Source organism: Aphelocoma coerulescens, chromosome 5 (assembly GCF_041296385.1).
Source record: "Aphelocoma coerulescens isolate FSJ_1873_10779 chromosome 5, UR_Acoe_1.0, whole genome shotgun sequence".
In the NCBI taxonomy this organism is placed as follows: domain Eukaryota; kingdom Metazoa; phylum Chordata; class Aves; order Passeriformes; family Corvidae; genus Aphelocoma; species Aphelocoma coerulescens.
In genome coordinates this window covers 59,993,155-60,006,729 of record NC_091019.1, presented here as the reverse complement: position 1 = coordinate 60,006,729, position 13,575 = coordinate 59,993,155, and the positions used below count along the sequence as shown (strand labels likewise).

The 13,575-nt window shown below is 46.1% G+C and overlaps 1 long non-coding RNA gene across 1 annotated transcript; it reads right to left on the bottom strand.

The window, feature by feature from the left end:
- Positions 1-414: 414 nt before the first annotated feature.
- Positions 415-11,140, bottom strand: LOC138111916 (uncharacterized). Its single transcript, XR_011151495.1, has 3 exons — positions 10,977-11,140; positions 4,056-4,251; positions 415-3,704 (listed from the first exon to the last, which is right to left on the bottom strand). It is a non-coding gene; the product is annotated as an uncharacterized lncRNA (long non-coding RNA).
- Positions 11,141-13,575: the final 2,435 nt, after the last annotated feature.

Genomic DNA, 13,575 nt, shown 5'->3' with positions numbered 1-13,575 from the left:
CTGGGAAACTGGGGAATTACCATCCCATCAGAGCCTGACACATGCCATCACCCCTCTCCTTGCAGAACTGAATGGCAGGGAACCATCTTTCAACATCTCTGTATCTTCAAACCCCACCAAATGTCTGACACTGAAGAAATTTTAGTTGTTGAAGGTCTTCCTATGATCACCCTGAAATATTCATGACCCCATTTTCTCACACTCTTGCTTATATCACAGTCAGTAGAAAAATACTTTGAAATATGAAATGTGCCTGTTCATAGTAAGTGGTAGGGCTGGAACAAGAGCAACACAGCAACCTGCCCCGACCAGCCTGGAAACAAGGCACAGCATCACCGCTGTGAGAGGCAGGAGCAGCCCCAGGAAGAGCCCCGTGGCCGGCAGCTGCCCCACAATTCTGCCTGTCCCCACACGAAAGGGCCTGCAGCTCTCCTTCTAATCTGATCACCCATTTACCTGCTCGCCATTAGCATTTGCTTAATCCTCATGCCTTCACTGCACTCCATCCTTGTCCTCTCAAAGCAGAGCAATAACCTCTCCCCTCGGGGCATTCTGCTGCTGCTATCCCCATTCTCTGTCCAAACCGGAGGCTTTAGTTTGATGCTTCTGCTGTGCTGTCATTGCAGCAGGAGCGAGGAGAGTCTGGCACCTTGGAAAATGAAATCTATGCCATCTAAAGTCAAGCATCCAGAAGCAGGGAATACTGAAGCTGTGAGGGGCTGTGATGCCCAATTGAATCGCAGTGGTTCCCCCTGCATCAGTGTCTGGGTCTGGGTGAGATCAGCTGGACTCAGAGCTGTGCCCTGGGTGGTGTCAGCACAGATGTGGCAGCCCAGCCTGCACAAGCCTTCCCAATGCCCTGGTAGCTGAAACCATCACTACATATAATTTACGTATAATTTATTCCCCACTGCCTTCTGGGGTCTACTTGCTGCTTTGAGCAAGGAGGCCCCAGCAGTGGGGATCAGAGTCCCTGTTTGCCACCATGGCACACTCAGATGAGGAGCCAAACCTGCTGAGAGTGCCCAGGAGGCCATCCACACCGGGCTGGGATGCAGTGGTGTTCCCCATCCCTTCTCCCACTGACGCTGAAACAATGGTAAATGTGCCAGGAGGCGGGAGTGGAAACAGCTCCCCAGCACCATGCTCAAGGCACTCCCAAGGAAAGCCCTCTGCATTTATAACTGAACAGATGTGGAAAGATTTGGGGGAATAGTGACAAGAGCACAGGGCTTTCTTCTCCCTGCCATTACACAAGGCCAGGGTTCTGTGGAAGTACAGTGACCCTCGTCAGACAAGCTCACATGGTTAGAGAAAACAGGGAAGTTTAGAGCTCTAAAATCCCTTCTTTGGGTTTGAAAGAGAAGGAGCAGTTCCAGTCTAGGTATAGCTGACCACAACTTATGGAGTTTAATTTTGTTAATTACTCAAGGTAAGTGAAAAGAAGGGTTAGCACCTGCACAGAAGGGAGGACTGTTAACAAGATGATCAGGCTAGGGGAAAAAAAAAGGCAAAAATTACTGCCTAAGGAAGGGAGAAAGGTTAGTTCAAGGTAAGACCTGAGGAAAAGTGTTAATAACAGCCTGCAGAATCCTCGGCCTTTTGCAGTCAGCAGAGCTATGGAGGCTGGCTCCCAGGCTCACCTTTGTCTCAGAGGTATTTCTCCCCTTTGCCCTCCCTTCCTACAAGCCCCTGCCTGCACAAAGTCCCGAGCGTGCCAGCTGTGACCGGACACCTATTGTGCTCCCTAAGGGGCAGAGGGGATGGCGTTTGGACCTGTCCCTCCTCTGAAGTGCTCTAATTAGGTGACTACGGAAAGTGACTTCAGTCCACCTCCTGCCCCCTCCCTGCCTGGGGCAGGGAGCCGAGCAGCAGTCCTGGCCCCTTTTAATGGGAATGCCAAATGAGGAGTGTACACTAGGTCTTCTCTTTCCTCTTTCAGCATCTTACAGCCACATGTTGCAGCTGCTGCCTGGATTGGGGTCCTCACTGCCAACAACATCCTAAACCTCCATAGTGCTCTGGCAGCAGGCAGGGGCAAGCAGGAATTCCATCCAAACTGGAGGCATGCAGGGGATGTGTGGAAGAGTGGTCTATGCATTCATGTGCTGGATTCCAGCTGTGTGCTGTAGGATGCTGGATGCCCAGTGCTCAATGCTCCCAGTCTGTGCTCTGGCCATGCCTGCACGTGCTCCTTCTCCGTGGATTTGGCTGTGCTGAGGACTCATTGGCTAATTTTACAGGGCTGCCTGAAGGTTTTGTGACAAGGTACAACAGCCATGGAACATCACTGCTTGGAGATCTTGTGCTGAGGCTGAGCATCAGCCTGCCCCTGCCCGAGCAGTGGTGGGTGCCCAGCAGCACCTCTGTGGAGGTCTTGAAAGCGGCACGGCTATGGAGGCTGGGCAGCTCTGTGGTGGGCAGAAGAGGTTTAGCTGTAGTGGTTCCTCTTATTTTTCTCACCAGTATCCCTTGCTGGACAGAGCTGACAGGGGCTCTGCAGCAGGTGATGTCCCACTGGAAGCACAGGGTTTCCCAGAGGCTGGCAGATGCCACACTGCTGGAACTGAAATGGTTGCATGGATGATGGGACATGTTTTCTGAAAGTCACTTTTGCACTGTTAGGTGGTTCTGCATTTTGGGCATTGACAATCATCTTAAAAACCACTCCCACACATTTGATCCCTGAGAGGCTGAGCACTGAGCTTCTATCTGCAAGCTCCAGCATTTTCTGCTGGGGTACCAATAATTTATTCCCCCACCTCGTGCATTTGGTGCTTGATAAGTCCACGTACTGACCTCTGTGAACATGGTCATTTAGATCATCTGTCAAGGGGATGTGACTCAGGACTCACTTTTTGCTGGATCCATCGAGAGCACGTAGCAGCGTCTGACGAGCACGCTTGCTGATTTTCTGATAATAATACCATGTCACCCTACATCTTCAACACTCCCATCCCACACAGGCTTTCCATATCTGTTTCACTTACAGAACACAATAATTATGTGTTTCACACGTGAAGTTACGATGGCAGCCCAGCATTATTCAGCTGGCGGTGTTTCAGCACTGGTTGTAGTCTACTCTCGCCGCCTGAGAGGTAAACAAACAGCCTATTTAATGAGTACCAAATTCTGTCAATGCTGGTAGTTGCTATGGTGAGAATTCCCAGCACGACGCTGCAGCCCTTGGTCACTCCAGGCAGAGAAACCTGGGCGTTTCGGATCACAACACTCTGTTTACCGAGGTAGGTCTGAAACGCATCGGAGGGCAGGGGTGGAGGCTGCTGGAGCGGGGAGCCTGCTAAGGAAACTGCCAGAAACAAACACTCATGGATGGGAAGATGCAGGAATAATCAGAAAACCAGCTCAGGTCAGCAGCACCGGATTCAGCGCTGGCTCAGAGCTGCTCAGTTGCTGTTGCATTGGTATTTTTCAGGGCAACCCAGAGCGTGCAGGGATCCAGAGCACAAAATCCCTGGGCACAGCAGTCAGCAAAGGCACCAACCAGCAGCTGCAGATGGAGGAATATCTGTGCTTTCAGCCCTTGGGGAAGGCTGTGCAGAAGAGATGAGAGAGCTGATAGCACTTAGCTTGATCTGCCTGCTGCATCCTCGCTGCTCCAGGAAGATTGCAGGCTCCAGGGCTGTCAAGCCGTCAACTTTCACTTGGTTTGACAACAAACTCACTTCACATACATGGTTACACTTAAAGAAAATAAGAGGAAGAAAAAAAGAAAGCTGTTGGAGCTAGCAATGCCCACAGATGCTTCCTAGAAGTAGAACGTTATTTTGTGATCTGGCACCAACATTTTAGCAGCCTATAAAAGGTAAAGTTGGTACTACAGCCAGCCATTTGTACTGTACAAATAAGAGCTGTGAATATATTCTGGAAGCAATGTCAAAGAGGACCAGATGGGAAATGAGCAGCATTCATTCTAATTTAACAAAGACAGCTAACCCAGAATATGCATTAACATGTAGCATTTTTCATCTGCCTCCATTCAGAACAGATTCTCAGTATCATTTCCAAGGAGAGGAAATTGAAGGAATACTTACTCCTTGGTGGATTACTGTTCTCTCATAATTGGAGAAGTTTGGCATTCGAAGCTAGGTGTAATATGTTTTCCCTGGAAATGTATGCAAGGACACAATACACCCACAAACCCCGTGTTCGGGCATGCAGCCAGCTCCGTATGTTTTGGTCCATGCTGGATGGATCCAGGGTTTCAGAGGCCTTGGGCACGTTGCTGGCCTGCAGAGAGAGTTTTCACAAGGCAGGGCAGTGAGGGGATGCTGTGCCAGTCCTACAGAGGGTTTGACACCGCAGCCAAGGGGGTCTCTCTCCAACCTCAGGTCAGTTTGCACATTTCAGTGACAGCAGGTCTGATTCCCTGTTTCTTTGCATATGGACAACATGGCTTGTGTGTGACATATGCTTTAGACACATGCTTTGAGGGCTGAACCCAAATTTGAAGGCTACCAAACCCTAGATGTAGATTTAACAAATGCAAACTCATTTTTGACTCTTCCAGGAGGCATTGAGTAGGGTGAGCCTGTTTGAAGGGAGGGATCCCAGGGTACAATATGCTGAAGCATTTCTTCATGTGTTTAGTAGAACCTCTGATCCTATTTTTAAACAAAGCACTATTTCCATTCCCTCTATTTTTTTTGTTTTTCTTCAAATATTTAGAAGGGATTAACCACAGAAAACAAGCCACATCCTGATTTTTTTTTCCCTGCATAAATTAAATCTTTTTATTCAAAATTGTTCATTACTGGAACCTCTCTCAACTTCCTCAACTTCCAAGTTCCTTTGTGTAGCGTTTCTCTTTTTGAAGACCAGAATTGCCACAGTTTCCCCAAACCCCCCATCCTCACACATCACAAAGCCAAAGTTTTGTGCCATTCTGCTCAGTGGAGCTCTGCATTTAACACGTACCATTAATTTACAATGAACAAACAGGTAGCAGCTCTGTTCCACAGCACTCTTCCCTGGTCTGGGACAAATGCACAGACACAACCCACGCTGGCTCCTGGAGCTTTCTGCTGCTCAGCACTGTTTTCTCAATATTTTTGGCATCCCCTGGGCCAAATTCTACCCCATGAGCAGCCTGTCCTGATCCAATCATGGGGAGTTCTGCTGCACAGCCTCTCTTTTAATAACAGCAAGCAGACTGAAAGCCTGAAAACCAGTTGAGGTCAGACCAGATCACCACCAAGTTCCTGTCTGACCTTGAAAACCTGATAAAAATGCACAGGTCTGGCTGCAAGTTGACACTGTACACAAAATGCTTTCAGTACAGATGCAGTACCTGGTTTAATGGATCCCTTTGGTCCCTCAGCTTTATCTATGCAGAATCCCATTTGGAGAGACTACTTGTAACTCCTGGCCAGTGGTCTGCATCTGCACAAATCCCCTTCCTATCTCTCAGTAATACTTACAGTATGCTGCTTATAGTATGCCAAGAAGTCACTTTCAGAAGCCAAATAGGATCTCCAACTTCCCAGGCTAAGGTTTGGCCCTCAGTCCCAGGGACAGTTGTGCTGGCTTTGCTTGGTAGGAAACCTTGTGCACCAGGGACAGACCAAATCCAGCAGCAGTCCCTGGCTAAGGTCTGCTGCCAGCAGCACATCAACCCCACAAAATCATCCCAATCTCTGCTCCTGCAGCTCTGGGATTCTGCCCCTGCACCCCTGGAACAGGGTCAGTACATGCCCTGTGCAGTTCGCTGTGAACAACACAGCAGAGGCTGCTGGAAGTGCTGGCAGCCTGTTTCACTCCCTGCTTCATCACTGCTTTGTGTGCTGAGCAGGCATAACCTGGTTATCGGTGAGGGAAGCAAGGCACAGGCTTTGAGAATTTTATAAAACAGCCCTGAACACTGTGAGACTGCTGCTGTGTGAGTATTCCAGGAATTGTCACCACCAGGAACAAATACAGCTGGAAAAAAAATCTTAACCTGCAATTACATGCAATACAGTGCACCAAATCCTCCACACTTCACAACCTTTGTTTCCTATGCATTCAGCTTCTGCAAAGCTAAGGTGGAGGTTGTCCCCTGTTCATTAGGGCTGGGGTAATGACTTACAAGGGCTCCTGAAATCGTTGGCTAGGGCAAGGGAAGCAGCATGAATTTTATAGGCAAGAAACACTAATAATCTTTCTCCCTTCCTCTAAAATCCTCCCTCACCCCTCCCCTCCCGGAACAAACACACTTTTTAAAAGGCTTTTAAATAATCTCGTGTTCCTTAACAAAATTACAGCAGCAGTTTCCTCCTTTAATAGCACTCTTCTTCTTAGTAATCTTGTTTTAGCTACAGTTTTTGATGGAGAGTGCTGGTAGATGAATCATCTCTCACCCCTCTTGGGTTATTTTGCCTGGCTTCAGGAAGAAGGAATTCTGTTTTGGAGCAAAGTCTCCTGTTCAGAAGAGGAAGCTCTCATTCATGTGTGCTTTTAACTAGAAGTGATAAAAAATTTTATTTGAATGGTTAATTGGGGCCTAAATAGATGAATTGTGAATGTCAATCTGATCCATCCCCGTGGATGGCATGGTCCTGTCTCCCAGTCACTCATCTCAAATGAATTGAGCTGTCTTCTGCAAGCTCAAGGTCTGCTCCTGCACATCACCTTCTTATGGAAAGCACTGGAAGGCACTGGCTGAAGGACAATCAGAGACTGACTGAGATCCCAGTGTTAATGGAGACAGGTGGACGAGTATTTTAGTTTAAGAGCTATGATATGCACAATTACTTCTCTGACAACCTCAGCCAGAGAGAAGTCCAAATAGAAAATGTTTATAAAATTTGTTTTGCAAAAGGTAAAAGGCTGGAGGTGTCAGTGAGAGAAATGGAGGATCGCATGAACATGTAATCAGATACAATTGCACATTGAAGAGCAATTCAAATAAATTAATTAGTAACTGGAAAAACCTATAAGAATATTATAGTTACTGTCCTATTTTTTTACCTTCCTTAAATCAGTGTCACTGTGTAAGTGCACTAACAGATCTTTGCACTGGAAGAGCTTCTCTGGTGCCTCTCCGCTGCTGAGGCTGGACTGGCACGATGCTCACACTGGTTCATCCCCAGGTCATATTCAGCAGTGCCAGGTACAGATCTGCACCTCCTCAGGTCTGACTGCTTTACCACAAATTGTGTTACAGTGGTCTCTACGTGACAGAGGATGCTAACAAAAAGCAATCCCTACTCCTCCAGTGCTGGTTAGGTTTTCCAGGTCACCAGAAATAATGAACATTATCAGCTGCTGTGAAAGAGTCTAATATCAGTGAGGAGTGCATGAACCCTGCTCTACTGACAGTGAGTAGGATGCTCTCAAAAAAGGTGGAATAATAATTTTAAATAACTCATATTTTTTATTCCCTCATCTACTATACTCTCCATCTTACTCACATTTCAGTTTAACAAGGTGTGAGCTGGTCAAGCCCAGCCACATGGCTAATGTGGAGAAAGGAATGCCTTTGTATGGAGAGAAAATTATTATTTTATCTATGTAAATATACCACAATATATTGCACCATAGAAAATTATTGCATGGACAGATGTCTGCTTTCCTCCCTACTCACTGAATATGTTCTTTCCACAGACACAAACATTTTATTGCATTTTCCTCAATTCTGCCACCGCCCCTTAGCAGGAAAACAGCACCTTCTGGTCAGCAAGAGCTTCTGCTCTGACAAGTGGTGCAGACACAGAAGAGGGATGCCAGACCTCCCTCCTCTCACAGCAGATCACCAAAGATGCCAGTGGCTTAGTCTGAATCTAGAGTAGGTTTCGATTAGATAAACTGCTAACTGCATCTTGGGTAATTTCCTATGATTTTTCCATGGGAATCAGAGATCTGATATGTTGGCAGTTGTCTAGACTCAACATATCCAGAGTGGTTTTCTTAGCATTGGTCAGGCCAATTCATGGATTAAAGGAGGAAGGGAAAATTCCTTCCATGCATAAAGCACTAGCTGCTTTGGTCACGAGTGGCATCAGCTACTTATAACTCTATTCCTGGAAATGAATGCATGGCTGTCCAGGTGGTATCATCAAGAAGGTTTTGGCTTGCTTGAACCTGGATGTTCCAAGAAAAAGAGCTGGTCTTCAGAGCTAGCATTCAATGCAAGACTGGAAGAGCATCTCTGTGCCCTGACCTGCTGAATCAATGCAACTAGGATCCACAAGGACTGATTTCAGAAGGGAACAGGTAAATACAAGCATCAAGTACTTGGGCAGAGCCATTATAAATGGGGGGAAATAACATTACTCATTAGAAAATCATTGGAGGGCTGCTGAAGAGGTTAAGGGATCACCTGATGGAATCATACAAACAGCATAAGGAATAAATAAGAAGAGATTAAAATCTTGGTGCTTTATCAAAATTAGGACTAAGTTTGACCAAAGAGAGCAACCACTTATTTCATGCAAGAGGAATGCAGCTTGGGTGAAAATGACCATGAAACAACATAGTTCACAAGCCATAGGAAAGGAAAAAAGGAAAACAGCAAAATAAATACAATGGACTTCCAGAAACCATATTTCAAAAACCACAGTACTGATAATAAGTCTCAGAGAAAAGAGAATTCAGGAAAGTTTGCAGCACCTTAAAGAAACAATGGCAAGGACATCAGTCCAAACAATTCCAGCAGAGCAGGGAAAGCAGCTTTTGTAAGAGACAAACTATTTGCTTAAAACATGACCACTTAATTGACTTGTAATGAAAGAAATGTTTTTTTCAGAAAATTGAGAGATTCACTGGCATGGGAATGTAAATGCACACGCTGAAAAAGGTAGGGACCAAACAAGAAAAATCAAGATGCAAAAAGAAATGCAAACCAACAGGATCAAGAGCACATCAAGAAAACATAAAATACATTATCAGGGATGTAAAGGCCATCTATCAGAAGAACTATTCAACAGGGAAGAAAAGCACCTGCCTTCTTCACCACAGCTTTCAGTAAAAAGACAATTGTACTGGAATAGTTTACACTGTTGGTGCCATGGATGACAGGGAAAGATCTCAGTCGAGGAAGAAGAAAGAATAAGTAAAGAATACTTGCCTTGATTACATACAATGTGCTTAGACTGCTTGTTAAAGCAATCTCACGGCTGTTGACAGCTCTCTGGGATCCCACAGAGAACCAACAAGGTGTCAGAATACTGCAGAAGTGAGACATAACTCCTTTTTAGAAAAGGAAGGAGCTTAAGAATATGGCACAAGCTAACACCATTGGAATTTACAGAGAAAATTGGAATAAAGAAATGTTCTATAAACATCTGGAAAACATGGAAATTAGTAATGGCTAACACAAATTTGTTAGATCACCTAGATATTTTTCCTAAAGCTCCAAGACTAAACAGATGCTCAATGGATGGCAAACCAAACAGAAGTCAACAACACTATGCTGTTGCAAAAAAAAAAAAAAAAAAAAAGAGAGAAGGAAAAAAAATTATTTAAGCAAGCATCATGTGGCACATATGGCCAGGAATGATTTCTGCCTGGTCTGCAATGTGTTCCTCTCATCTCATCCAGAGCTGCAAAGATCTCACTGGAACTCTGTGTCCGGTCTGGGGCACTGGAATTTTAGTTAGTTGAGGAACCAGGGCAGAGGGACTACAGTGGGACCACAAAAATGATGAGGGGTCTAGAAAATATGGTCAACAATCATGTAAGACCCCAAAAATATTATTTTTTTCAATTGTAGAAGAGAGACATCAGAGAAAGGCACAACATCAGTCTTCAAATATATAAATGGTAGCAGCAGAGAGGAAGGGAACTTGCTGAGCTCCACATCTATTGCAAACAGGTCAAGAAGTGGGATCAAGATGTAGTGATGCAGCAGCATGCATTTTCTGATGGTTAACCATTAGAACAGGTTATTACAGCTAAGAAATTTCTATCTGAGGATGTTTTTGCAAGAAGCAGGCACTTTTTGTCCTTGTGGAATGGGATAAACTAGACAATCTCTGGACATCCCTTCTGAGCTTGCTTTGTGTGATTCATGCACCAGGAGAGCCATGGGCAGGTGTTTCTTTGAGGATGACTGCAATGAACCTGAGGAGCAAAGGCTGGCTGTAGGTAGCAGACACAGCATGCAGCATGGTTCAGCCAGTTTTGAACAAGTCTTCTCTGATGGGCTGCTTTCTGAAAACCCACAAAGAAGTCAAGCCACTAGGAGAGCAAGAACTTCACTTTTAAGAGAGTGGATTGTGTCTGAGAAGTGAGCTGAGCTGGTTTTCTAATTTTTTTTTTCCTGAGTCACCAGTTAACAATTCCACCCTCACCCCAAGTGTTCCCATTTAAGCCGGGCTCACACACAGGTGGTGATGAGCTGGGAAGAGCTCTTCAAGGCTGTGTTCAGTGGCTCTCCTTTGCTTTATCAATATTGCTGGCCTTTAGTACCCAGCTGTACAAACTGTGTCCAACTGTCTTCTCGGGCCAGACTCAGCACATGCTTCTGCTGGCAGAAGACCAGGCCCCAAAAGCAGAAGGCATGCCAGCTGCAGAGTTAAAACGATAGGAAACCACCTCTTTTCTGCTCTAAAGCCCACAGAGACCAGTGCCAGATCAGAGCTGGGCAACCACTGAAATAGGAAAGGGTGCTGCCAAGATCTCAGCTCCTTTCCTGGCACAACTTCCATCAGGCATAACTTTACTTTCCTAGTAGTAGTCAGGAAGGAAGACAAATATAAGCACTACCTTATGCCTTCTCCACCTGGTCTTCTCTTGGGCTGTACAAGCAGCTCAATCCTAACTGAGAGAAGCCACTCCCAGGTCTTATCCTGGATGATATTTTAAACCAACATCTTCGCAGTTCAGGTCTGGTTTGCTTCCATGAAGAGCAAGCACATCCATGTAACACACTTGTTAAAAACATTACACAAGCCATATAAACCCAACAGGACTCTTCAGTCAAAGTCAAGGGACAAGTCTTTACCCTGCCAAGTCCAGAGCAAAACTAAAAATACCTTACTCCAGCCGAGTTACACAAAGAAGAGAGAAAGAAAATTCTTCTCAGCTGGTTACCCTCTAACTCTGTTCCTGAGCAGTATTCTCCATCCATATCCTTAACCCTGGCCCACAAGGCTTCACATGGAGAAGGAAGCAGAGAAATTAATTCTTCACAGCTGGTTCTGTCCTGCAATGCCTTGCTCTCAAGGACAGGCAGCTGTAGCCTTTCTGGCCACAAAGGGAGGGTTAACTCCTACCCTGCCAATTTTCAGATGGACATCATCCAAAGTGATCTTCTTGCCTTTAACTTTGCCAAGTGGACACATTCTGGCCTAGGTAAGTGAGATGTATGTCCATGTCCATATGCATACAGATAAATTATATCCCTATACCTCTAAGGCACATGGATAAACCCCACCACTTCCTAGCTGCTGAGATCCTCCAGGGATATTTTACACAAATGATTTAATGAGCATACTTGCAAAGGATTTGCATGCAGGCATAACCTTAGCACAAGTGCACGGCTCGAGCACAAAAGCTAAAATCCTGTCCCAGAGGGCTGGGAATTAGGAGGTGCGGGATGGTGGCATTCCACCCTGCCTGGGACTGGTGGTGAGTGCATCCCTCCCCCTGCCACGGGGAAAGATGTTCTGCAGTCCTGTCCCCTGTGCAGGATGAGTAACTGCTGACTGCACGTTCAAACCCCTGTTAAAGTCAACCATGAGTTTTTTCAGCCTTATTTTCACCCTTCTTTCATGCACAGCCCCTCTGCTATAGCCATCAGGAGTTTCCAGAGAAAAGAGAAGGAGCAGCAGCAGGAGGACACAAGAGTGTAGGAATGGGAGGATATTTATGGGGTTTTTTATCTGGATCTTGACAGCCCTTGTTCTGGTGAGGAGGGAGCAAAAGAACAGCACCTCAAAACTTGTGCTCAGCATAGGGAAATTTATATCAGCTCCTCCTGAGCAGCAGGCAGGTGCCTGCCTGCATGGGACTGCATGGACAGCCCTGGGACCCAACACAAAGGCACAAGGACCTTTCTCTGGGAAAGATGAGGGGATGATGAGCCCACAGAGGGGAAGCAAAGGTCTCAGCCTCACCCAGTGGAAAAAGGACGGCTGCTGGCGCAGGGTGCAGCCAGATGCAGGATGGCCGAGGGAGGCAGCGGGTTGGGTGACAGCAGGCTGGGCTGCAGGTGTGGGTGTAAGAGGAGACACTTGCTTGCTTACACTTGGCAGCCAGGGCTTTGAGCAGGCCTGGGAGCGTGCAGCTGATTGGGAATGAGTTATGGAGCCAGCCGCCTCTGGCGTGCTTGCTCAGAGAGGGGGAAGCCCAGTCCTGAGAGCTGTCCTGCGCCAGGGGCCCAGAGCCCCGGAAATGCCGGAGGAAAAGGGGGAAAATCCTGCCACTGCACTCCTGGATGCAGGAGTTTGGTGGCCTGTTGGAAATGACCAATGACCAAGGCACCCAAAGACTGCATAGGGTGTTTTGCTTTTCATCTTACCTAACTTCATCTCCATCCAAATGCTAGCAGGAGGCAGCCCTGGTGGGAAGGCAGGGGCTGGACTGCCCTCTTTCAGGGCTGGTCACACATGGGTTATCTGATGCACATTGTCCAAGATGCAAGGGACGTCTCCTCTTAACCTTGCTCAGCATTCACCTCCGGATCTGGTCACTAGGCTTTTTTAAAAGCTCAAAATTCATTTTTTAAGAAATAATTTTGCTACATTACCTGAAAACCATCACTATCTGTGTGTAACTGTAATGAACCAGCTTTCTGTACCCAAAGAAGAATAGAGTGAAATTCCACAGCACTCGAAAAATAATAACCACAGCAAGAGAACTAAGGAGTTCAAGCTGAAAATGGGGCTGCAGCACCAAGAAGAATAAAATGAAAATTTCCCCAAGCAGAGAGAATGGCTGGAAATAGCTGCACCTCCCCTCTCTGATCCTGTGAAGTCAGGTTACAGTGAGAAAAGGCATTTTAAAATGGCACCAGAGTTTCTGAGTACCATAGAATACTTACAAAGGCAAAACTAAAGCAAAAAGAGAGCACGCAGTGGGCTCAAGGTAACAAAGAAATTCTGTGATACAGCAGGTAACTGAGCTTGGCTCTGTAGAGACTGAGCATATGCTGTAACTACTGGATCATCTTTCTTCTGTATTACATTTGCTTAGCTCGGTGATAAAAATATATGTCTTCCTCCACAGGCCTATTGACCACATAGTGATGAAGGTAGACTGTGAGGTTTTATGTTTGTTTATCATGATACATGCAAACAAAATACCTGTCTTGCAAAATATTTTGGCTGCCATCCACCACATAATAATCTTTAGGCAGAAAGCTCGTCTAAGAAACTCTTTCCCTTCAGACACCAGAAGAGTAATTAAAACCTAAAAAGTGTATGCCTGTCCATTTGGAGGCCAGTAAGCAGCTCAGCTGGGCAAAGAGTATGGGCTCAGTAGAGTTTCTGATTAACAAAATGTAGCAACTTTAATATAAGACCTCAACCCACCATAACAACCCTCCCTCCGCTCTCCCCCCTTTCCCTCTGCCGCCTTCTAAAGGTGGTTATCCCAGAGGTTATCTTAACCAAAAAAATGCTTGAATGCAGT